The 27003-nt window shown below is 42.1% G+C and overlaps 1 protein-coding gene across 1 annotated transcript in view; it reads right to left on the bottom strand.

Moving 5' to 3' along the window:
- Positions 1-27003, bottom strand: part of XCR1 (X-C motif chemokine receptor 1) — a 75468-nt gene that overhangs the window by 35254 nt on the left and 13211 nt on the right. The gene's annotated exons all lie outside the window — the stretch shown is intronic.

Genomic DNA, 27003 nt, shown 5'->3' with positions numbered 1-27003 from the left:
AGCTCAGAGGAGGTAGGTGAGGGGGGCCCACAGTCATTTTGAAACCTTAAGGCATCATAAAATAGATCATCCTTCCTGGAAGCCTTGGCCTTCTGTTTTTAAACACAGGCATTTCTAGGCTTTGCTTCTGGGGCTGACTGTCATACTCAGCCCCACGGTGACTCAGACTTGACTGCCTAGGAGGGTCACACCCTCTGGTACAAAACTCCAGGAAGTGTCCCTCCCAGCCCATCTATATCCACCCAGATGGTCAGGTGAAGGGTGGGAAAAGCTCCTAAGGATGTTTATGAGATATCCTTAGGATGACATTCTGGAAAATGGTTCTCCACATGCTACCAACTGGATGCAACTGTTCAAGTGAATCACCTGAAAACATTCAACCCTAGGGAGGCAACTGAAAGTTATAGGGGGGTTCAAGGAAATCTTGTTTCAAGGCCCAGTTCTGCCCTTTACTACCTTTTGACCTAGGACAAGTTTCTAATCTCTCTAAGCCTTCTCTCCAAGCTTCTGGCAGCCTTTTAATAAATCTCAGTTCTGCTGAAGTTAACCTGGATTTCCTCATCTCTACACACGAAGAAATAATAACAACAGCAACAATGTATAGCTGATTCACCTTGTTATAAAGCAGAAACTAACACACCATTGTAAAGCAATTATACTCCAATAAAGATGTTAAAAAAAAAAAGATACATGCACCCCTATGTTCATAGCAGCACTATTCACAACAGCCAAAACATGGAAACAACCTAAATGTCCACTGACAGATGAATGGATAAAGAAGATGTGGTACATATCTACCGTGGAATACTACTCAGCCATAAAAAAGAATGAAATAATGCCATTTGCAGCAACATGGATGGACCTAGAGATTATCATACTAAGTGAAGTAAGTCAGAAAGAGAAAGATAAGTACTACATGATATCACTTATATGTGGAATCTAAAATATGACACAAATGAACCTATCTACAAAACAAACAGACTCACAGACATAGAGAACAGACTTGTGGTTGCCAAGGGGGAGGGGAGTGGGGGGAGGGAAGGACTGGGAGTTTGGGATTAGCAGATGCAAACTATTATATATAAGATGGATAAACAACAAGGTCCTACTGTATAGTACAGGGACCTATATTCAATATCATGTGATAAACCATAGTGGAAAAGAAGATTAAAAAAAAAAAGAATGTCTGTATGTGTGTAACTGAGTCACTGCGCTGTACAGCAGAAATTGGCACAGCATTGTAAATCAACTATACCTCAAAAAAAAAAAGATTGTAGACTCTCTACTAACGACTTGTGGATATTCCTTAGTTACTGTCCCTCAACTGTTCTAAACTTGACTTCACAATTTCAGACACTATCATCACAAAAAGCAAATGACTTGCCATTTGTTACACGATCTCACCACAAGGTTTCTGTTTTGTTGTTGTTGTTAATAACGTACTACCCGTAGAACTTCATTTTGGATAAAATGTCCATATCATCCTGGCCACGACATGGAGAGATGATGTTTAATCAAGCAGGCAACAGGATGTCGTTCTATCTGGGTTCCTGGTGGTGCAATATTTCCCCATGTTTAGAGGATACCTCTCGGTTTGATGGGGCAATTTTTGCTGTGGTTATGTCTTTCAACACACTTCCTGCTTTTCTTGCAAAACAGAGATGACTTACTCCTCTCTTGCAGACCACAGCCCAAATGGTTATAGGTTTCTCTGAGGGCTTGGGCAGGGCATGGGGCACATCGCTGGCCCTCAGTGTGTGAGGCCTTTGGCTTTGGTTTTCCTATGTGAACCCCGAGATTAATCTACGTGGACTTTACTTTCTGTTGGAATGAACAACTGAAAACCTGTTAGAGAAACATGAGGTTTGCAGCACCTGACTGCTTCAGATTTCAAATGGAAGACTTCTTCAGCCCCTCAACAAGCACAGAAAATAGAGCCCAGCCATTTTTTGTAGTCAAGACTGCCTGGGTCACATGATCTCAATGGCAATGCTCACAGTTGCTAGAAACTCAGAGACGCATAAGCTATGGGAGTTGAACAGAGCCTGACAACTTCTGAAGCAAACTCCTCTATGAATCAGAGGTGGAAACCAAAGTCCAGAGAGGTTAAGTGACTTGCCCAAGGTCATACTGCTAGCCTGGCCTTCATGGTTATTGTAGGGTCATCCCATAAATAGTCCAGATAAATTGCTCTGCTTAAAATCAAAACTATAATGAGGTATCATCTCACACCAGTCAGAATGGACATCATCAAAAAGCCTACAAACAATAAATGCTGGAGCAGGTGTGGAAAAAAGGGAACCCTCTTGCACTGTTGGTGGGAATGTAAATTGATACAGCCACTATGGAGAACAGTATGGAGGTTCCTTAAAAACCTAAAAATAGAACTACCATACGACCCAGCAATCCCACTACTGGGCATATACCCTGAGAAAACCATAATTCAAAAAGAGTCATGTACCAAAATGTTCATTGCAGCTCTATTTACAATAGCCAGGACATGGAAGCAACCTAAGTGTCCATCGACAGATGAATGGATAAAGAAGATGTGGCACATATATACAATGGAATATTACTCAGCCATAAAAAGAAACGAAATTGAGTTATTTGCAGTGAGGTGGATGGAGTTAGAGTCTGTCACATAGAGTGAAGTAAGTCAGAAAGAGAAAAACAAATACCGTACGCTAACACATATATATGGAATCTAAAAAAAAAAAAAAATGGTCATGAAGAACCTAGGGGCAAGACGGGCATAAAGACGCAGACCTACTGGAGAATGGACTTGAGGATACGGGGAGGGGGAAGGGTAAGCTGGGACAAAGTGAGAGAGTGGCATGGACATGTATACACTACCAAATGTAAAATAGATAGCTAGTGGGAAGCAGCCGCATAGCACAGGGAGATCAGCTTGGTGCTTTGTGACCACCTAGAGGGGTGGGATAGGGAGGGTGGGAGGGAGAGAGACGCAAGAGGGAAGAGATATGGGGACATATGTATATGTATAACTGCTTCACTTTGTTATAAAGCAGAAAAAAGCAAATACTCCAGTAAAGACGTTAAAAAATTTTTTAAAAAAAGCTGAAAACATTTTGAGGAAAACAAACAAACAAACAAAAATTGCTCTGCTTAGGCATCCCCATTTCCTACAACTTATAACCACCATGTGATAAAAATAATGTATTAACCATATCTCTCTTTTCTTTATGAATTTTTCCATTACGGAAATAACAAAAACCACATTACTGTATAATTGGAAAATAGAGGAAGAAAAATCACCCACACAATCTCTTTTTGACCTGAAATACTTAACTATTACTATAAAATCTTTCAATATTTTAAAAATTTTGCTTTTTAATTATTAAAATATAGGTACCTGGAAATAAAAATTCAAACAGTATAGAAAGCCATAAAAAGTAAGTCTTCTTCATACATATGATGAACAGGCACATAAAAAGATGCTCAACATCGCTAATTATTAGAGAAATGCAAATCAAAACTACAATGAGGTACCACCTCACACCAGTCAGAATGGTCATCATTAAAAAGTCTACAAATAACAAATGCTGGAGAGGGTGTGGGGAAAAGGGAACCCTCCTACACTGTTGGTGGGAATGTAAGTTGGTGCAGCCACTATGGAAAACAGTATGGAGGTTCCTCAAAAAACTAAAAATAGAGTTTCTGGATGATTCTGCAATCCCACCTCTGGGCATACATCAGGACAAAACTATAACTTGAAAAGATACATGTACCCCAATGTTCACAGCAGCACTATTTACAATAGTCAATACATGGAAACAAGCTAAATGTCCATCGATAGATAAATGGATAAAAATGTGGTATATATACACAATGGAATACTACTCAGCCATAACAAAGAATGAAATAACGCCATTTGCACCAACATGGATGGACCTAGAGATTATCAAACTAAATAAGTCAGAATGAGAAAGACAAATACCATATGATATATATCACTTATACATGGAACCTAAAATATGACACCAATGAACTTACCTAGAAAACAGAAACAGACTCAGACATAGAAAACAGACCTGTGGTTGCCAAGAGGGGAGGGGAAGAGTTGGATTGGCAGTTTGGGACTAGTAGATGCAAACTACTATTATATACAGAATGGATAAACAACAAGGTCCTACTGTATAGCACAGGAAACTATATTCGATATCCTGTAGTAAAACATAATGGAAAAGAATTTAAAAAATATGAAGGCAAAAAGTAAGCCTTCTTCCTCACTCCTTTCCTAGTTTTTCTTCTAATAGGTATCTTCTTTTGATTCTTTCTATTTCTTATGGTATTTGTCTTTTTTTTTTTTTTTGGTATTTGTCTTGATTGACATTGCTAATGTCTTCATTTATCAGCTTGAAGCACTATTTATAGACTTTTTGTTTTGACTGGTGAGAAACTTATTCACTTATTGACCCCCTTCTCCCACCTCCAAATCATTTACAGTTGTGTACTTTTATTTCTTCTGATGGTTAACCTTATGATTTTACATCACGTTCAATCTCTATTTATTGACCCATTAACTAGCTAGTGATTCTTGATCCTCCACTATGTAAGACAGGAAAGTAACACTCCTTTACTTCCCTCTTTTCCCTCTTCTATTCCCTACCCTCTCTCAGCTATATCACCTCTTTAACATTGTCAAGGTTTATAGCACAAGAATTCTGTTTAGTAAAGTTGTCCTCCATGTTTTGTCAGTAAGTTAATTATGATAACTGAAAGCCAATGAACCAACAGTATTTAAAGTACAAAGATGATGTAAATATTATTCCCAACAGAAGTAGGTATTATGTTGAGATCTGCAGAGGGGAATGTTCCAATGTCGAGGTCAAGTGGGTCTTCTTTTCTTGGACCTCATCTACACAAAATCATGATACTTTTCGGTTGGTTTTATATGTGGGCCATGAGATTATCTATTTATTTATCTTTCTATCTCTCTATATATATTTATATATATTTTTTCACAACTTACTGTTCCTGGAATTTTTAGTTGATTGACAATAGAAACATATGCCTTCTTTATAATACAGATACCTTCCAGCTTTTTAATTAAATCATTTATTAAGTGCTCCAAAATGTACTGACTTTTGGCTAGGCCAAGTACACATCTGTACTGGAGTTTCTTTTAATTGCATTTCTAGGCTGGTTTAATGGTTTTTAGTTCTCATATCTTTCTCTTTCTTGGGTAGTATATCATCAAGTAATTCTATTTCCAGAAGATGTATGGGAGTCTGAGTACCTGCATGCCTGAATGAGTCCTTATTTCTCCTCAGCACTGGATCAATAATTTGGTAAAATATCAAATTCTAGGTACAAAATTATTTCTTTGATCTTTGAAGGTAATTGCTCCATTGTCTTCAAGCACTGGTGTTGCAGATGAGAAGAATGATGTTAATCTTCTTATTCTTTTGTTGGTTATGTGTTTCTTCTAAGTGCATTTAGCATCTCCTCTTATGATCAGTACTCTGAAATGCCATGAGATTATTTCTACTGATCATTCTTTATATATTGTGCTGGGTACTTGGGATCTTTCAAATTAAAACCTTCGTCTTTCTTCCACACTGGGAGATTTTCTTCAATTATTTCTTTATTTCCTCCTCTCCCTTTTCACTCTTCTTTCCTAAAACTCCTGTTACATAAATGTTGGCCCATCTGAATTGACCTTTTATGCATTTTTTTCCTCAAATTATCCACTTACCATTTTACTCTCTATTCTGCAAGATCCCCTAGACTTTTTAGTGTAGTCTTTCTACTGTTTGAATTTTGGTTTTTATTCCATGTATTATATTTATTTTAATTATTACAAAGTAAATACAGTTCACAAGGGATTTAAAACAAACTCTTAGTTTTCAACTGCTCCTTTTTAGAAGATTGTTGTTGTTTTATGGATGTATACTCTTGATTTTCCACGAGGATAAGTCAAGTTTAGGGTTTTCATTTTGTTCTCGTTACTTAGCTCCACCTCCTCCAGGCTCATTTGTTCTAATTACCTATCTTGGTCCTTCCCTTTTACTGTTGGGGACTTTTGACTGCCCATCCCTATTTATATACACCAAGCTGGGTGTTTACTTGAGGTAACTGGGGAGCGTTTCCTTTTCTCTGAATGAGAAGGTTGATTGTGAGTGCTCTGGGTGTGGAAGGGGGGCTTGGTGGGGGTGGGGGTGGGGGGTGAGGGGTGATGGTTCACTTTCAGCTGGGAGAGTGGGGAGAAGGCAAGCAGGCTCCACCCCTCCCCACCCTACTCGGGGATGGCAGCCCCATGCTGTGAGCCTTAGCCCCTTCCTGTCAGCTTTCATTTATTTATTAAGAAAAAATGATCTATCCAGCTTCACCTTTGTAGTATAAGCTACCACTTCTTACCCACAGTGTTGGTGGTCAAAGGGGTGGGGAGGGTAGTTCCCAAAGCAGTTTAGGTAGAGACTTTCCATCAATCACCTCCTTTAAGCCCACCCTGGTCTGTGTACTTGCCAACTTTGGGAGGCTCTGACGAGAAAGACCCATGCTGCCCTGATCACTAACTTCCACTTCTACAGCTGTCCCCAGAGTGCTCTAAGCATTGGCCTCCAAAATTCAGATTTTACAAACAGTGTTCCATCCACTTGCTATCTTTACAAAATTCATCGTCATTTTGGTCTGCTGTCCTCTTCCCTATACACAGTACTTTTTAAAATTTATTCATCCCTGTAAGCCTTTATTGCTATTTCCACAAGTTTTCAATAAAGAGGGTTGATAAATGTGGCTGGTTGTCATCTTGAACTCAAGTTAACTATTCTTTGAAAATAAAATTTTCTTTTAAATGAAGTTTACTTTCTTGGTTATAAAGTGATATTCATTGTAGATAATTTGGTAAATAATTAAATAATTCAAATATCCACAACCTTCCTAAGCTTTTGGGTAAAATTATAATCTAATGATATGATATGACATAATATAATATAATATTGCATTTTACCAGCTCGTTAACCTCTACTTTTGTAACAACATCAATGTTCTCTCTCTTTATCAAATTCTGCTCCAGTTATTTCTGGGTGCTTATTAGGGAAGGCTAAGAGAGAAGCATATCTCTGGAAAACATAAATAGGATACAATGTGCTTTAATGATGTATTATTTGTAATATTGAAAATTTGGGAAAATATCCAGCAATAAGGAAATAAGTAAATTATGGTACAGTCAACAAATACTATATAGTTCTCAAAAGTGATGTATGTGGGCCATTTTTAATGATGTGGGATAATTTTTATGGCAGACTACTCAGTGAGAAGGACATAAAATTGTATGTATCACACGATTTTGATGATGTAAAACGTATCTGTTCATATTAATCAGTGTTATCAGTGAGGGAAGAGATTGTAAGCAATGCTGTTTTCTTCTTTACACCCATGAGTTTGTTTTTAATCTTTGATATGTTGGTAGAAAGAGTTTCTACTCTGGAAACTGTCCTTCCCCATCCACTTCTTCAGAGTTGGGGATCTAAGTCACATACTTTTCAGAATCTGTCCACTCAGCTTCCAGTCTTCCTGCTCTCCACCTCGTTCCCATTCACACTGTTTCTGGGGGAAGGGACTCAATGATGCCAAGAATTTTCTATTTCTGCTTTCAACAGCACTTTGCAAAGTAGTGTATGTTGTGACATTTGCTCCTTTATTGGTTTGAGAGCTGCCGGAGTACCTCTGCCCGTTTTTTAAAAAAAAAACACAAAACTTTGGTGGTTATTAGATTTGTGGGGGAGGGAGAATTTCAGATCTGTTTCAACTCCCACATCTTTCCAGGCCTCCTCATGTAATTAATACACAGACAACTCTCATTGATTTCACACTTTCAATGAAAAAAGATCCCTGTTTGTTTTAGCTTTATGTTGGTTTGGTTCTGTTTGTTTTTAATAGCTGTTTACACAAATGTAGTAGCTTGAATGGGGTCCTGATTTGACCTAGAGTCAAATACTACTTGAAATACTAGTAGGTGAATGAGCAGGACATGAATCGGTTTCCTCTCGACTCTGATATGACCTGTTGAGTTGGCCTAGAGTCTTCCTCGTCCTCAGGCTGGTCCCTACTTTGGGTCCAAAAGATGGCACAGTCCATTTCCAGTTCAGGGCAGGAAGTGATGAAATGGAGTAATGAGGACATCAATCTGGTTGCCTAGAGACCTGGGTTCTGGTCCTATCTCCCTTGTTGACAACTGAGCAACCTGGGGCAAGTCGTAGCCTCAGTTTCCTCATCTGGGGCAGGAGAGGATGTAAACAGGAAGAATTCGAAGGCCTTAATCTGTTTATTATGGTTTCATTAATAATAGAAATAACACCTACCATTCATGTGAACCATTTATGTTTCTGGGCCAGAAATAATTTCTAATCTTGGGGTCACTGCCACCAAGGGAATAATTTTGCCTAGAATATGGACAGGGAGCTCAAATCAGAAGCATGGAAGAGGGAGTCCCAGATTACAGGATACTATACGATTTTTTCTGTAAATATGAACTATTATTAAACAAATAATAGGACTTGTTCTGATTAGCTATAGCTGTGTAACAAACCACCCCAAACAGTGGCTTAAGGCAAAGCCAGCCTGCAGTTGATGGGGCGCTGCAAGGCAGTTTTCATTTTGTCATGCAGTTGCAGAAAGACAGTGGCTGGGGCGACAGTTATCGTGAAGGGTTCTTCACTCATATGACTACAGCCTGGGATGAGAAGACTCGAACAGATGGAGATCAACCTGTTCATGTATCCATGTATAGATCTATCCATCTAGTGTCTCTATGTGGTCTCCCCGCAAAGTGGCTTCAGAGTAGCCAGAATTCTTACAGCTGGAACCCTGGAGTAAGTGTCTTAAAGAGACATTGGCAGAAGCTGCATGACTTTTTCTAATCTGACTTTAGAAGTCACACAGCACCACTCCTACCACATTCTATTCATTAAGGCAGCCATAGGGCCTGTCCAAGTTCAACAAGAGAGGACACAGACTCTACCCCTTAATGTGAGGTGTGTCAAAGAATTCATAAGCATGTTTCAAAACCATCACAAGATGCAAGGATGAATTAACATCAATATTGTATATTTACAAAATGAAATTAAAGTCTGACAGTCACTTACTGCCCACCCCACGAAGTGTCCAGAGGTGTCCAGACTGGAGTCCCCTGGCCTAAGCAGAGACCCCACATCTATATTGGAGGGGGCAACTGGGAGCCAGAAGACTGGAGTTCAGGTTCCAGCTCTATCCTGCTGAGTTGTGCGGCCTCTGAACATGTCACTTTAGCTTACTGGCCTCGTTTCCCCTGCATAATGGAGACACTGGCCCTGCCTTACCTATGCTGAAGAGTTGTGTTGAGACTCTAATGAGAATTTGCTTTGTAACTGCAAAGTGTTACAAAGCAAGAGAAAAACTCCCCACTCCTATTTCTTGGCTCTTGTGAATACTGGTGAAGCCATAAGGCCTTGAGAAGCCCCAATCACATCAAAGTCTAGATCTCTGGGAATCTTCTGTTTTATGTTGGACCTGTTGTTTCTTCTCGATAGGCCCAGTTCTACTCATATCAACAACTGAGATCTGTTTACTGGGTTCTTCTTGGTGGGATGGAGAACTCGGCTTTCTTTCCACACAGCTTGACCAAAGGTAGATGTGACTGGTTGTAATCACCTCTGTGTGATCTTTACGTGATCATTTTTCCAGTTCAAAGGGAGGATCTCCCCTACACCTGACAGCATAAGGCTAGATTCAAGGTGAAGTGGACAGTGCTTTGGGACCCACTGGATTTGTGCTGGGGACCAGCCCATGCAGGGCTGAAGGTCTAGTGGTGGAAAGGCCAATGCGAAATGGACAGAAGAGAAATTCTTAACTAACTCGTCAAATTTAGACTTCCAACAAAGACTTGCTTTTACTTTAAAGGGCTCAAGTTTGTTTATTTTAAAAACATTAAAAATATTTAGTCAATTCAATTCCCCCCTCATTTATTGACTATCTACTCTGGGCAGAATAGGTTGATAAAATGGCAGACAGTTCAGCCTCTCAGTGCTTCCTCTTTAGTAGAGGAGATGTAAAAAGCCTGTCACACGCATGACCTGTGATTTAACAAGGGAAGAACAACATGCAGCTGATTTATTAAACTGTCTGAAAGTGGAGGGGTATGGTTATACAAGTTTTAATTTTTCTCTGATCTTTGCCATCCATTGTCCTGTGTTAGCACACACTGTCACATATACTTACACTGGTGATTCTTAAACTGGTTCCATATCGATGGAAAGCCATCTGGCATACACAAAAACCTTAAAGTGTGCAAATACTATAACCCAGAAATTCCAGTTATCCTAAGGAAAAATCATAGATGGTCACTGCAGTGAAGCTTAGGAGAGCAACTCTGACTCTTATTAAACACTCAGCTCTACAGGATTGTGAACAAATCAAGAACAGTAGTTAATGTTTGTGAAGTGCTTATATGTGCCAGACACTGTGTTAAGTGCTTTACGTATTTTTACTATTCACGGAACCCACTGAGGGATATCCCCATTATATAGATGTGGAAACTGAAGCTCAGAGAAGTTGATTTGCTGCAGGTCACCAAGCCAGGATTTCAACACAGGTGGTCCAACTCCACAGCCCACAGTTTTAATCATTGTTCTCTACAGCCTCAAATAAACCATGGTCCATAAGCATCAAGGTGATGTTCTATACACCCTCACACCATACACAAAAATAAACTCAAAATGGCTTAAAGACTTAAATATAAGACGTGACACCATAAAACTCTTAGAAGAGAACATAGGCGAAACATTCTCTGACATAAATCATAACAATGTTTTCCTAGGTCAGCCTCCAAAGGCAATAGAAATAAAAGCAAAAATAAACAAATGGGACCTAGTCAAACTTACAAGCTTTTGTACAGCAAAGGAAACCATAAATAAAGTGAAAAGACAACCTACGGAATGGGAGAAAATATTTGCAAATGATGCGACCAACAAGGTCTTAATTTCCAAAATACATAAACAGCTCATACAACTCAATAACAAAAAAACAAACAACCCAATCGAAAAATGGGCAGAAGACCTAAACAGACATTTTTCCGAAGAATACATATAGATGGCCAACAAGCACATGAAAAGATGCTCAACATTGCTAATTATTAGAGAAATGCAAATCAAAACTACAATACGGTACCACCTCACACTGGTCAGAATGGCCATCATTAACAAGTCTACAAGTAACAAATGCTGGAGAGGGGGTAGAGAAAAGGGAACCCTCCTACACTGTTGGTGGGAATGTAAATTGGTGCAGCTACTGTGGAAAACAGTATGGAGGTTCCTCAAAAAACTAAAAGTAGTGTTTCTGGATGGTCCTGCAATCCCACTTCTTGACATATATCTGGACAAAACTAAAACTCGAAAAGATACAAGCATCCCAATGTTCACTGCAGCACTATTTACAATAGCCAAGACCTGGAAACTACCCAAATGTCCATCAATAGATGAATGGATAAAGAAGATGTGGTACATATCTACAATGGAATATTACTCAGCCATAAAAAAGAATGAAATAATGCCATTTGCAGCAACATGGATGCACCCACAGATTATCATACTAAGTCAAGTAAGTCAGAAAGAGAAAGACAAATACTATATGATATCACTTATGTGTGGAATCTAAAATATGGGACAAATGAACATATCTATGCAACAAATATAGACTCATAGATACAGAGAACAGACTTGTGGCTGCCAAGGGGGAGGGGAGTAGGGGGAGGGAAGGACTGGGAGTTTGGGATTAGCAGATGCAAACTAGTACATATAGGAGGGATAAACAACAAGGTCCTATTGTATAGCACAGGGAGCTATATTCAATATCCTGTGATAAACCATAATGGAAAAGAATATGAAAAAGAATGTATATATAACTGAATTACTTTGCTGTACAGTAGGAATTAACACATTATAAATCAACTATACTTCAATAAAATAAATTTTTAAAATGATGTTCTAGAAGAACACAGGAAAATGTACGTAAGGTCAAAGGGACAAGTGGCTTACAAAGCAATACAGTCAGTCTGGTTCTTATTTTTTTAAAGTGTGTACAAAATGGACAGGAGAAAGCATAGAAAAAGGTCCATCAAGATGGGGGAATTGTGTTTTATTTTAATTTTCTTCTTTTTGCGTTTCTAGATGTTCTATAATGACCATTTCTTGTTTTTGAAGTAAAAAAAATGTAAAGTATCACAGTCATTTAGTTAGTTGAAATGGTGGGAGGTGGGCAAGAGCACAGGCAGCTGGGGATGGGAGAGAGCAGGAAGGCTTCATAAAGAGGGGGCATTTGAACTGGGCCTTGGAATGCTACAAAATTCACAAGGAAAAACACCGAGGCCATGATGATGGTTTTCTGCTGCTCTGCACACCTTCTTTTTCCTAGAGTCACAGAGTCTCCGTCCCCTCTTGGAATCTTTCTTTGAGTCCCTGTGCTGCCAAGTCTGCATCATTTCTCTTGGGGAGGGGGATTCTGAGATGCAACAGAGTGATTTCCACAGTCACCCTGGGGGCTCCCCTGGCTTTCCAGAGAGAATGAGTCCTGCTGCTCAGGCCACACCATCTCCGTGACACTCTTGATTTGAGGTGGGGGATGGGGTGCTGTGGGCATCGTCTGTGGTTTGCAGAAGCAACTTGGGAAACGTCTGCAATCTTCTATTGCTGGAAATGACTGCACTGCACACAGAGGTGGGATGGCGTAGGTGTCAAAAGGGGGCCCAACCGAGGGTACTCTGAGGCCACAGAAAGAGACCCCCACACCAAGGGCACATGGAGTGGCCCTTTCAAGGCTGGACCTGTGACAAGAGTTGGTTTCGCACCTGGCCGGTACTTCCTGTGTGCTGAGTCCCCACAGCGCATCTCAGGGCATCTCAGCGGCTCTGGACCCCATAGAGAACTTCAGACATTGTTCACAGAGATAAGAGCAAGCTGTATCTGGCAGGTTCCTTGAAAAAACATCACCTCTAACTGAACCAGAGGCATCCACTGCTCCACCAGGAAAGCAATTCCCATCTCCCAGGCCTGGAAAAAATTCCCTTTGTGTCATCCATTGGTCACCACCAACTCCCTAATCGCTTCCTTTTGGAAAATGGCTGTGGAATCTCCCACAGAATTCAGGGAAGGAGACCCAAGCCTTGCCCAGGTCTTAGTGCCGTGCCATCACCTATGTAAGGGCAAATTTTAAAACTCAGCTTTCCTGGTGGCCAAAGAGCAAAGAAACTTTCCCCCTCCCTTTTGTACGTGAGAAACCTAGTCTTTGTGGATCCTTACTCTGTCCCTTCGATATGTAGTTAAGTATTTGTACGGGCTAAGTAAAGTCCCTTGCAGCTTTAAAACCCAGGAATGTTTTTCAAGTATTTAATGTTTTTGAGATCTCTTTGAAGTATAAAAATTGCCCCTATTTCCCTGTCACCTTGGAGTTCAGCCTGGCACCTGTTCTAAGTTGTACTCGTCTGCTTGTCATAGAGACAAAGGCAATTCAGATAAAGGCAATTAGCTAGCACACTGGCTCCCCCAGTTAGCAGGTGAACTTGGGTGAAGTATGAAAGAATGCACAGCAAATGGTGCTGCCAGGTCCTCCCATTGGAAAACATGCTACCATTAGTCTTGGGCACGTTTTCATAATGGGTTGTAACCACTAGGCAGTACAAAAATGGGAAACTTTTCTTCTGCCTTTGTAATCTCATCAGTGGGTTGCCTGTGACACACATTGTGATCTGGTTTTATGCTTATTCAATAATAAAACTGTTTTCTTTCCTTTCCACCTATGTGGAGAGGGTTCTCTGCATTGGCAGGATTTCTAATTTCCCCAACATCCATGAGCATCAGCTTTGTAGCTTGGTACAAAGACTATCCACAGCCCGGTACTAATAATACCGACTTGTGGGCAGTCCTCCAGCACACCATGCTTTATGCTTCAGAACACGTTCCTTGAGGAATGAACACAGTTTCCTTTCTCTGTTGGCTCTGCCCCGGGGCAGCCCCGAGTCCCAACTTCCTGGCCCCACAGGAGTAGGACGTGTGGCCTGTGCCCTGGCAGTCCCCTCCCCTACCCCCGCCCCCACCCAAAGGCTGGCAGCAGCTCTCTGTTTCTAGTTTAGTAACCAGGCTCTCCTGTTTTGCAGGCCTGCCACACAGCACTTTCCGGCCTCTCTGCCGTGGACCGGCTGTCCAAGGCCACGATGCTGCCAGATTTATCACCAAGCAGCACTGAGGCATCCCTGTAAACGGGGTCCTGACATACCAATGAGGCACCATCCTGCCCACCCCCCTGGAGAGTGGGGCCAGCAGGTAGCAAGGAGGTATGATTTGTGTTACACTCCACTTTGGCAGGAAGATGCTGTGCGCGGCTGGGTAAGGAAACCACATCAATGCTCAGCGGTCACCTTTGTTGGCCCTTCAAAGTCAGAGGTGACTCACTATCCCACGTGTTCTTTACGTAAACATCTCTGAGCCTAAACCTGGCTCTTTCCAGGATGTTGGCCGGCGCAGTGGAGGCAAATAAGGGAGGGCAGGTGAAACAGAGGCATCTGGAAGATTCTGTGGCCCTCCTCTACTCGCTCTCTGTTATTCTTTTTCTCTCTTTTCCTCTGTGGGTATAAGCCAGATAGGGCTGCTTGGCTTTTCTCTTTTCTTCTGTGGGTATAAGCCAGGGCTGCTTGGCTTTTTTTCTAATCATTTTGACACAGCTTCTTGCTGCCCACAGAGGTGTGTTTGTATTAACATCCTTAAGAAACCTCAGCCCCCTCTGTTCACACTGTTCAGGGCACAAGCCTCTAGGATAACTCGTTACATGGTCTGACCCCAAACTGTTCATATGTGACCTTGGAGGGGGCCATGGCGGAAGGTCTGTGTTTTGGGCATATCCCGAGTCATACACAAGGATGAGGTAGCACTCTTGAGTACAGATTCAGCAAAAAAAAAAAAAAAATTGTCACCCCCACCCCCTCAGTCTGTTCTTGGTCTCAGCTCCTTCTCACTCATTCCTGAAGCCAGAAATTATCAATTCCCTCAATTTTTTTGCTTCTCTAAAAAAAGGACTTCCTCCCAAGATTCTGGTGATTGGTTTGAGGATCTTCCTGAAGGAGAAGAATTAAGGTGAAGAAACACAATTTCAACTGGGCACACCTTATTATATACAATAGATATGTCCTGGAATAACAATGGCTGTGGGAGGAATTCCTTTTCAAATGCAGGAGGCGGTCTTTATGATTTAACTTAATCTTGTAATATGTCTGTTTAAGAAGAAAGCATCCAAGGATAATGAAATTATTGATCCAATACTTTCCCCAATTTGAAAGTTCAGATGTTCACATACTAGATGTTCTTCTTCAGTGCTTTAAAAAAAATAATGTGGTCTGGTGCAGCATCATGACTTATTTATTTTGCCTTTACTACTCTGTGATTACAAAAGTAATACATGTTCAAGGTTTTCTTTTTCTTTCTTTCTTTCTTTTCTTTCTTCCTTCCTTCCTTCCTTTCTTTCTTTCTCCCCCTCTCTCTCTCTCTCCCTCCCCCTCCCCCTCTTTCTTTCTTTCTTGCTGCACTGGGTCTTCGTTGCTCCGTGTAAGCTTTCTCTAGTTGCAGCGAGCAGCAGCTACTCTTTGTTGCGGTGCGCAGGCTTCTCACTGTGGTGGCTTCTCTTGTTGCAGAGCATTGGCTTCAGGTGTGCGGGCTTCAGCAGTTGTGGCATGTGGGCTCAGTAGTTGTGGCACACAGGCTTAGTTGCTCCACAGCATGTGGGATCTTCCCGGACCAGGGCTTGAACCCTTGTCCCCTGAATTGGCAGGCAGATTCTTAACCACTGCGCCACCAGGAAAGCTCCGGTATCATTTTTTATACAGAAGATTTTTGTTTTAATGTATTCTAATGTATCAGCCTTTTCCTTTATGATTTGTGCATTTTATTTCTTGTGGTAGGTTGCATAAATGGCTGCACTATTTTTGTTCCAATGCTTCATGCCTCTGTGCTATGTGTCTTTGCAGCCCCTCCTGTTAGGAGGTGCACTCTATCTCTACCCTTCTTGAATCTCAATACTTGCTTTGGCCAAGGGAAAGCAGTGGAAGTAATGCAGTGGCAGTTCTGAGCACAGAGATCTTAGGGGTTGCTCTCTCTTGGAATTCTGCTAGCTGCCATGGAAATGAACTCCAGCTAGCCTACTGGATGATGAGATCATGTGGCCCAGACACCCTGTGGCCCGGCCAATGGCCAGTTCCCAGCTAACCTGGCAGTTGGCCATAGTTCATGAGTGAGCCCAGCAAAGACTGTCAGAACTGTCCAGCTAAGCCCAGCCTTACTGGCCAACCTGCAGAATCATCAACAATGAAAAACGGTTGTTGCTTCAAGCCATCAAGTTTGGAGCTGGTTGGTAATACAGAAATATTTAAATAAAACATGTCTTGCTCTTGCTAAAGAGAGTCTTTCCTACCTTGAGATCCTAAAGGGACTTCTATATTCTCTTCTCAAAGTTTCTCCATTTTGCTTTTCATACTTATGTACCATAATCAATCTGGAATTAATTTTTTTGTATGAGGTAGAAACCTAATGTATATCTGCCTATTGGTTCCTGTATTTTTGAATGTTTGAAATATTTCATAGTAAATATTGAAGTCATTTAAAAAAGGAAACACATAGTGACTATTGAAAATTTAGAGAAATAACAACAAAAATAAACTCAAAACTTCACCAATAATAACACAACTCAGTAATAACCACTTATAATGCTGTGAAGTGTTTCCTTCTGATCTTTTTTTGGAGGGGTGGGTGAAATTGAGATCAAATTGTTCACCATTCTCTTCACTTAGCATTGCATCGCACTTCCCTGTATCATTTCAGTTCTTCAAAATAATTTTTAATGATCACATAAAGTTCGTCACATGGGTATACCGTAATTTAATGACCAGGCACTTACTGTTAGGCACTTACGCTGTCTCCCACTTTTCAATATGAATGTTAGTACAGCATTGAATATTCTTGTACAAATATGTCTGATTAGTTCTTTAGGATCATACCTAGAAATGATGTTCCTGGGTCAAAAGGTATGAGCCATTTTTTTTTTTTTTAAGATTTCAGTTTTTATTTTTATTTTATTTATTTTTTTATGAATTTATTTATTTATTTATTTATTTTTGGCTGCATTGAGTCTTTGTTGCTGTGCGGGGCTTTCTCTAGCTGCAGAGAACGGGGGTACTCTTTGTTGTGGTGCGCGGGCTTCTCATTGCGGTGGCTTCTCTTGTGGAGCACGGGCTCTAGGGTGCATGGGCTTCAGTAGTTGTGGCACACGGGCTCAGCAGTTGTGGTTCGCGGGCTCTAGAGTGCAGGCTCAGTAGTTGTGGTGCACAGGCTTAGCTGCTCTGTGGCATGTGGGATCTTCCTGGACCAGGGATCGAACCCGTGTCCCCTGCATTGGCAGGTGGATTCTCAACCACTGTGCCACCAGGGAAGCCCGGTATGAACCATTTTAAGACCTAATATACAGTTAGAGAAAGATACTCTCCAGAGAGGCTATGCCAGTTTCTACCCACCTATACCACCTGTCAGGGAGCAGGTCCATCCAACCACATGCTCCACACTCATGCATTTGCTGAAATAAATGAATAATCCAATCTCAGCTGATTCATTTAGTCAGAACAAGATCACATGTTGATGAGAACACAAAACTTGGAAGAAGTACATAGCAAGAAGGAAAAGTCTGTGGTAATGTATAGCTTCAGTTCCTCCTCTTAAATTTGTTTGACAAAGAAAACCGTCCCAGTTCACTGCGGCCATTCCCGCCCTGCTACACATATAATGAACCAAGAGCCAGGCATAGATGTTTGGGACATAGAAAGGATTCCAACTGAGCTGATGCTCAGAGCAAAAGAGGAACAGGCTGGGGCATCAGCCTCTCTGCTCAGGAGAGGTCAGTGGGTTCAGATGGTCATTCATTCAAATATATCAGTGTCTGTTATTAGCCAGAGGCTGGGAACACAAAAATGACCAGCCTAGAGAGAAAGTTCCCATTCATGAAGATAAGAGGTCTTACAGGACCCAGCTGCAGGGCACCATCAAAACATAAGGAGGAGCACCCCATGTAGCCTGGGGTGTCAGGGACAGCCTCTCAGAGGAATGGGCATCCAGGGTGGTCTGTGAGGAACAGTAGGGCTTGGCCAGGCAGACAGAGCAGCTGTTCTAGGTAATGACAGGACAGCCAGACTGCAGGGTCAAAGGTGGGGAGCATGGTGGAAGGGGACTGGGGAGGAGGAAGGGGCCGGGTCATGGAAAGCTTCCCATGGCTTGCCATGGAGTTTATGTTCTTTACAAGACCTTACCTCATCTGGTCCTGCCACCTTTCTGACCCCATCTCCTATCCCTCCCCTACCCCAACCACTCTGCTTCAACCACATGGATCTCTTTGCTTCTCCTCAAGCATGCTTCCACCTTGACCCTTGCACCCGCTCTTCCAACTGCCCAGAATGTTCTCCTCCCAGATCTTTGTATGGCTTTCTAGTAATAGAAAATCTGAACAGACCTATAACTAGAAAGGAGATTTAATCAGTAATCGAAAAACTCTTCGACAAAGAAAAGCTCTGGATCAGACGACTTAACTAGTGAGTTCTACCAAACATTTAAAGGTGAATTAACACCAATCCTACTTAAACTCTTGTAACTATGAGGCCAGCATTATCCCATTATAACAAAGCCAGATGAAGAGACAAGAAAACTATAAACTAATATCCCTTATGAATATTGATGCCAAAAATCCTCAACAAAATACTAGCAAACCAAATTCAGCAGCATATTAAAAGGATTATATACTATGACCAAGTGAGATTTATTCCTGGAATGCAACGATGGTTCAACATATGGAACTCAATCAGTATAATATACCACATTAACAGAATGAAGGTAAAACCCACATGATCATCTCAACTGATGTAGAAAAAGCTTTTGACAAAATTCAACACTCTTTAACACTTTTTCATGATAAAAACACTCAACAAACTAGGACTAGAAGGAAAGTACCTCAACAAAATAAAGGCCATATATGAAAAACCCAGTTAACATCATACTCAATGGTGAAAAAAAAAAAAAGCTTTCCTCTAAGATTAGGGACAAAACAAAGATGTCCACTTTTGCCATTTCTACTTAACATTAGTACTGGAAGTTCTAGACAGAGCAATTAGGTAAGAAAAAAAAAAAAAGGCATCCAAATTTGAAAATAAGAAGTAAAATTATCTCTGTTCGCAGATGGCATGATCTTATATATAGAAAACTCACATACACACACACAAAACTGTTAGAATAAATGAATTTAGCAAAGTTGCAAGACATAAAATCAACAACCTAAAATTAGTTGCATTTCTATACATCAACAATGAACAACCTGAAAGGGAAACTAAGAACACAACTGCATTTACAATAGCATCAAAAAGAGTAAAATACTTAGGAACAAACTTAACCATGGAGGTGAAAGGCTTATACACTGAAAATTATAAATGTTGCTAAAAGAAATTAAGGAAGATATCAATAAATGGAAGGATATCCTGTGTTCATGGTTTGAAAGAGTTAAAATTGTTAAGATGTCAATACAACCCTAAGTGACCAAGAGATTCAAAATCCAAATTACATTTCTTTGCAGAAATAGAAAAATCCACCCTAAAATGTATATAGAATCTCAAAAAACCTTGAATAACCAAAACAATTTTGAAAAAGAAAAACAAAGTTGGAAGTCTCATACTTCCTGAATTCATAGCTTACTACAGACAAAGCTACAATAATCAAAACAGTATGGTAATGGCATAAAGACAGACACACATATCAACTGAATAGAACAGAGAACCTAGATTTAAATTCTCACAAATGATTTTCAACAAGAGAGCCAAGACCCTTTGTTATGGATTGACAAATGCATATGTTGAAGTCCTAACCCCAGTACCTCAGAATGTAACCATATTTGGAGAGAAGGTCTTTAAAGAGGTGATTAAGTTAACATGAGGCCTTTAGGGTGGGGCTTTAATCCAATATGATTGGTGTCTTTATAAGAAGGAAGATACATGGTGAGGGCAGGGGGAGGGGCATATGTGCACAGAGGAATGATCTTGTTAAAAGATAGTAAGAGGGCAGCCATCTGCAAGCCAAGAAGAGAGACCTCAGAGGAAACTAAGTTCTTGTACTTCCAGCCTCCAGAACTGTAAGAAAATAAATTTCTGTTGCTTAAGCCACCCAGTCTGTGGTGTTTTGTTATGGCAGTCCTAGAAAACTAATACAACATTCAGTGGAGGAAAGGACAGTCTTCTCAATAAATTGTGTTTGGAAAACTGGATATCCATATGCAAAAGAAGGAAACTGGACCCTTACTTTTTACACTATATTAAAAAATTAACTCAAAATGGACTGCAGACCTAAACATAAAAGCTAATACTATAAAACTCTTAGAGGAAACATAGGGGAAATCTTCATGACATTGGATTTGGCAGTGATTTCCTGAATATGACAAATAGCATTTCATCAAAATTTAAAATTTTGTTCATCAAAGGACATTATCAACAGAGTAAAAAGGCAACCCACAGAATGGGAGAAAATATTTGCAACTCACATATCTGATAAGGGATTAATATCCAAAATACGTAGAGAATTCCCAAAATTTAACAATGACAACCCAACCATGATCTAAAAATGGGCAAAGGATCTGAATAGACATTTTTCCGAAGAAGATATACAAATGGCCAATAAGCACATGAAAAGATGCTCAACGTCACTAATCATTAGGGAAATACAAATCAAACCCACACTGAGATGCCACTTCATACCCATCAGTATGGCTATTATCAAAACACCAGAAAATAACAAGTGTTTTAGAGAATATGGAGAAACTGGAACCCTTGTGAACTGCTGGTGGGAATGTAATATGGTGCAGCTGCTGTGGAAAACAGTATGGCAGTTCCTCAAAAAAATTAAAAATAGAATTTCCATATGACACAGCAATTCCACTTCTGGGTATATATCCAAAAGAATTGAAAGCAGGGACTCAGACAGATTTTTGTACAACGATGTTTATAGCAGCATTACTCACAATAGTCAAAAGGTAGAAACAACTCAAATGTCCATTAGCAGACGAATGGATAAAGAAAATGTGGTATATACATACAATGGAATATTATTCAGCCTTAAAAAGGAATGAAATTCTGACACGTGGTACAACAAGGATGAATCTTGAAGACATCATGCTATGTGAAATAAGCCAGACACAAAAGGACAAATGTTGTGTGATTCCACTTATAAAAGGTACTTAGAATACGGAGGCAAATTCAAAGACAGAAAGTTAAAATAGTGGTTATCAGAGGCTGATAACAGGGACTTTTTAATGTTTAATGTCTAATGAGATGAAAAAGTTCTAGAGATGAATGGTAATGACGGTAGCACAGAAATGTGATTGTACTTAGTGTCACTGAACTGCACACTTAAAAATGGTTAAATGGTAAATTTTATGTACATTTTATCACTATTTTAAAAACCTGGAAGTTTAGGCCATTATGTTACAAAACTTTGGAACTTATTTAAACTTTCTGTTTGAGCTGACTTCGGCAGGGGGAGGGAGGGGACCGCCCGGTTTCCATCAGGCGTGTACAGAAGCCCAGGCTCCTGCTAGGCTTCTCTTGACACCCAGGGTGGGGTGGACTCCTCATTACTGCCAGCAGAGGTGGGAGTCCCAAGTCCCCCTGGTCCCCAGGGGCTTCCACTGGTACACCTCCCCCACCTCAAGAGGGGTAGGAGTGCCTCATTATTGCCCCCATGTGGCTCCCACTGACAACATGGCAGATGGGGTGGTGGCCTTCTTACCCCTTACAATGGTGAAAGCCCTGACTCCCCCAGGTGGGGGCACCTGCTTCCTGTCAGGAGGGGTGAAAGTAAGGGCTCCCCACGTGGTCTCCTCTGACACCTAAGGGAGTGAGGGTGGGGGTGTTGTTACGACCCAGCAGAGATGAAAGCCCCTCTCCCTACTGGGCATCCGCTGACACCACCCCAGCAAGAGAGTTGGGGAGAGCAGGCTTTGGTGGGAGCTTTTTTCCTCCTTGCCTGTTGGTGTTTCCTGGTTCCGGGCTTCTTCAGCTCCAATTTTGGGATATATGAGGCAAAAAAACAAACCCAGGGAACTCACCACCATGTCATTCATCAAGTCCTAGGGTCCCTGATCAGTCTGCCTTCTTCTCTCTGAAACAGGAGGGAAGGGGGCAGGGCACAACCCTTAAATAATGGCACAGCTGGAGAGAAAAACTGGAGACAAAAACTGGTTCCAACCAATTAGGCCCAAGATGGCAGAAGATTCGACTTCCGGTAGACCTTGAACTCATTATACGCTCACTGTAATACATTAGCATCTAAACGACACACCCACCAGCACCATGACAGTTCTGAGGCTGACCATAAAAGGCCAAAAGGTGGGCGGTGGCCCAATTCCTGGAAATCCCCGCCCTTCCCCCAAATAGTTGGAATAATCCTCCCACTCATTAGCCTATGAAATTACTCAGCCCATAAAAACTAACCACCCCATATTTCGGGGCCACTCTCACCTTCTAAGACCGACCACATTCTACCTATGGAATGTGTATCTCTCTTAATAAACCTACCTCTTACCTATCACTTTGCCTCTCGCTGAATTCCTTCTACGCCAAGACATAAAGAACCCGACCTTCATTAAGTCCTGAGACCAGGTGTGCAGATTCATTTGGGAGATTGTGGGTTCAAGTCCCATCTGAGGTGCAGTTTCATCTCCACCTTTCAGTCTTCTTATGTTTGTTTTATATTTATGTCCTGGGTTTTTCATTGTACTGAAAGAAGGGAATAGGGAAAAGTATACTGACTCCATCTTCTCAGGAGGGGAAGTCTCTTTAGGTGTTTGCTCTTGTGTTAGGAGACACTTGAGCATATTCCAAGGGCTAGAAGGAAGGAGGGAGGGACGGAGCTGCTGATGGAAGCCGATGTCGGGAAATGGTCAGGCTAGGATCTGGAGGTTGGGGGGATTAGCCTTGGGCAGGGGAAGGGTAAATCCTGAAAATGAAGGTAAGAATGGACTGAGGGTGCAGGTAAATGCAAATGAGACAGAATGCCAGCTCCAGTAGTTTCCATCTCCTCCGTTAAGGATGGGGTGGGTGGTAAGTGATTATGGAAGTGCAGGGCGAGGGGCTGGCAGAGAAGAATGAAGGCTTGGAACAGCTGTGGGGAGTTTCAAAGGAACCTCCCTGTGCTCATGTGTAAATGGCAGCCATCAACAGCGATTGCAATTGCTAATACTAACATTTACTGAGGGCATGCCGTGTGCCAGGCTCTGACCCTCTCAAAACCTCCAGAGAGGCACACACTTTTGGGATTCCCACTTAGTGGTGAGGAAACCAAGCCTCACCACCACCACCACGGAGATGAAGGGACAAACATTTTAGGGCCTGAAATCACAGAGCCAGGACTTGACCACATGGTGTCTAATTATTGATCCAGCTCTCTTGTGCTCTCTGAGGGCCCAGCTGAAATTAGCACCCATGAATTTGTGATGTCTTCACACCTGGGTGAATTTCTCTAGGCAGTTGGGCATTAAAACAGAGGTGGAATTGCTAGAGGGAAGCAGGGCTGGGGTCTTCCAGGCTGAGATGGCGGAAGGACAGTGTGGAGAGAGACTGTGTTGGCAAGAGATGGCCTGAAGTAGTGACCATGTGTCCTGACTGGATAAAGAATTAAGTCAAGACATAAGGGACTGCTAGTATTCAGGAAAAATGGCAGATCCAAGCTGCCAGAGGTCTTGATGGGGTGGAAGGTAGGTGGGAGTGATGGTAATGAGGGCATGATAGAGTAGGAACTAAAGGAAGCTGTGGTTAGTGAGGGAGATGTTAAGTTAAAGATTTCCTGGCAAGGCAGATTCTGGAGGTGATAAGGTTTAGAGTGTGGGTGGCTGAAGGGTGGGGAAGGCAAAGGATTTGAAGTCAAGAAACTCAAGGGTGAAGAGGTACACTTGCCCAAGATTACACAGCTAGTCGTTGGGAGAGATAGGATTTGTTAAAAAAAAAAAAAAAAAAAAAAAAAAAAAATTCAAGGATACTTGCTAAAAGCACGGTAAGCAGACTTTAAGGGGAGGCTGCAGAAACCAGTGTAAGGATCACTGGAATGAAATTTTGCAGTGGGGGAGAGAGACGGGGCTCAACTCCAAATACAGCATGGGTAAATGGGAATGTATAGCCAAGAAACAGGGTGTGAGGGGGCAGTGGGGGGGCAATTACTAACGGGAAACATCGGAGGTAAGGGGGACTCTTGCAGGCAGGCTGGAGTGATCAGACCCCACCTGGGGGCTGGTGTTGGATGAGGAATCCAATCAGGTATCGAGGAGGGAGGTTCTTACTAAACTGACTTAGCAGGGTTCTTGCTAAAACTGGATTTTACAAGGAAGTGCACAGATGGGCCTAGGAGGAGATACAGGAGGCTGATTAAGGTTTGGTCAAGCAAAGAATCTTCGTCAGATTTAAACAAGACTCAGAATCCAGAGAGGTAGAGCCGACAAGCTAGGGGACGAAGAGCAGCAGGAACAAGGAGGGAGGGAGGGCACAGGCAGATGCCATGATTCTCCAAGAGGAGTATTTACAAGTGCGGGTGAAAAATGTTGCCTGCTATATTAGTAAACAAAGGATGTTGTGGCAGCAGCCACTGGAGCTGCCCCCAGCTGTGCACCCTGAGGGGATTCAGGATGGAGAGAAGCTAGATACTGGCCCTAGATAGCTAAGGTGCATATCAAAGGAATGATTTCAATGAGTCCAGACTCTTGCATATTCCTATACACAGAAAAGTGCTAAATTCATTAACTTGAGACATCTGGTTTTTCTTTAACTGACAGTAATTTTTTGATGTTCTGACTGCCTGGTTTTTGTGGCAAAAACTCCTATATATACTGGCTCCTCCCTTGCCTCTTCAGAGCAGTCCCTCAGGGCTATCTGAAAGGCTGCCTTCCAGGCTTCAGTCCTCAGAAATTCCAACGAATAAAACATAATTCTCAACTGTTAGATTTTGCATTTTTTCCCCCCAATCGACACAAGCATGGTTTGAAGTGAAATCGGGATGAAAGAAGGATACTGATACTGAGGGCTTCCCTGGCAGTCCAGTGGTTAAGACTCTGCGTTTCCACCGCAGGGGGCGCAGGTTCAATCCCCGGTCGAGGAACTAGGATCTCACATGCCGCGCAGCCACAAAAAAAGGATACTGAACCTCACATATGCATTACTCACTCCCAGACTATGTGCTGTGCCTGGTACTGGGGACACTGAAATAGAAGGAGCAGGTGCCACCTACAGGAAACTCACAGAGCACATCTACAAAACAGAACGATAACCACTGTTTGGAACCAGCAGGGAGGGACTGTCCTGGGCTGTAGGAGGGGCTGGGGTAGTAAGATCAGGGTCAGGAGCAGCTGCAACAAGGAAGTAATGTTTAGGCCGCCTCCAAGTGAGGCAGGAGAGAGATGGGCCCCAGGCTGAGCAGCTGGAGTTCATCCCCTGCAGACAGAGACTCCAAAATAGCAGGAATGAGAGAGAAGATGAGCCCTGCCCAGATGAGAGATAAAGAGACCACATATTCCTCATTCTCGAAGTCAAGGAGACCTCCTTGAATACACATGGGCAGAAAGGCTCCTTGAAGGTCAAAAAGGGAGGGGGTGCCACCCCACTGCAGGTGATGTCAACCTACCCATAGGCCTCTTCACTAGAATCCACCTTGGCGCGCACACATGGGAGGACACTGAGATAAACCAAATGCGGACTCAGAACCAGGCAAAGCAAGGTGATTGGCCAAAGGAAACCTGGAAGAAACGCCCCATATAAGTGATTCAAACTACCACGAGGGCGTGACTCCCTCTCAGACCCCAACCGTGTGTCTACCCACATGTACCCTTTATCCTCCTAATGAACACTTCACTTGCTTCACTACTTTCCACCTCTTTGTGGGAATTCATTTCCACAAAGCCGATGGGCCAGGACCTTGTCACTGGCCACTGTGCCGGGTGGTCTAGTGGTTAGGATTCAGCGCTCTCACTGCCTTGACCTGACTTCCATCTCCGGCCGGGGAACTGAAATCCTGCTTCGAGCCACTGCAGGCCGAGGGCACCCAAGATCACAGGGACGTTTACCAGGTGGGCACCATGGATCAGCATCGACAGTGGGAGAGAACGGACACAGCTGAGGAGCACAGGGGCCATATACTAGGGGATGAGGGCAGGCAGGGGCTTCACGAACTATGCTAGGTCCTGTCTGCACCTTCGCCTGAGTGTCCTATGTGGAGGACAGAGGTCAGAAACAATTTACATTTAAAAAAATGTGGAAAGCAGATGACAAAGAAAGAGTCCAATGACCTCAACTGTATAAAATGCATTACTAGACTGGCACATGTAAATATAACGAGGATTATGTTCTCTTTCCATTTCACTAAGTTTCCTTTGTCATGATCAGCACATTATTTTTACAACAAAATGTGGTTAAAATAAAAAGGGAACAAGCATGGAGTTACCAGAATCACATTTTCCTGGCTGGAGAGAAGTCACAAGAAACAATACAGATGCTTACCCCATGTTCTCTGTCTCTTCTCTCTGCCCCCGAGGCAAGGCTGCTTAGTGGGGCTTCCTTATCTACAGAAGAACTGCACGTTCCAGGAAGGATTAGGGGCCAAAGAGGGAAAGGAGCAGGTGTGGCTGCAAAGAGGTGAAGGGCTCTGAGCTCCCAATCCTTGCACAGAAATGCACCTGCCTAAAGAGGAGACATGGACTAAGAAAGGCTGAGGGCTCTTCCAGATGAAAGTCAGCTGGAGAGACTTGGCAACTTGATGCAAAGCAAGAACCCAGATTGGATCTGGATTATAGGGAGATATAGCTCACAAAGGACCATTTCAGGGCAGTGGGCAACATGTGAATATGGACCGTGGATTGGAAAACAGCACTGGATGAATGTTAAATTTCCTGACTTTGATCACTGAT

Source organism: Balaenoptera borealis, assembly GCF_965194805.1.
Source record: "Balaenoptera borealis genome assembly, chromosome: 12".
In the NCBI taxonomy this organism is placed as follows: domain Eukaryota; kingdom Metazoa; phylum Chordata; class Mammalia; order Artiodactyla; family Balaenopteridae; genus Balaenoptera; species Balaenoptera borealis.
Note: the sequence above shows the minus strand (reverse complement) of the source record. Positions and strands in the feature narration are given on the sequence as shown.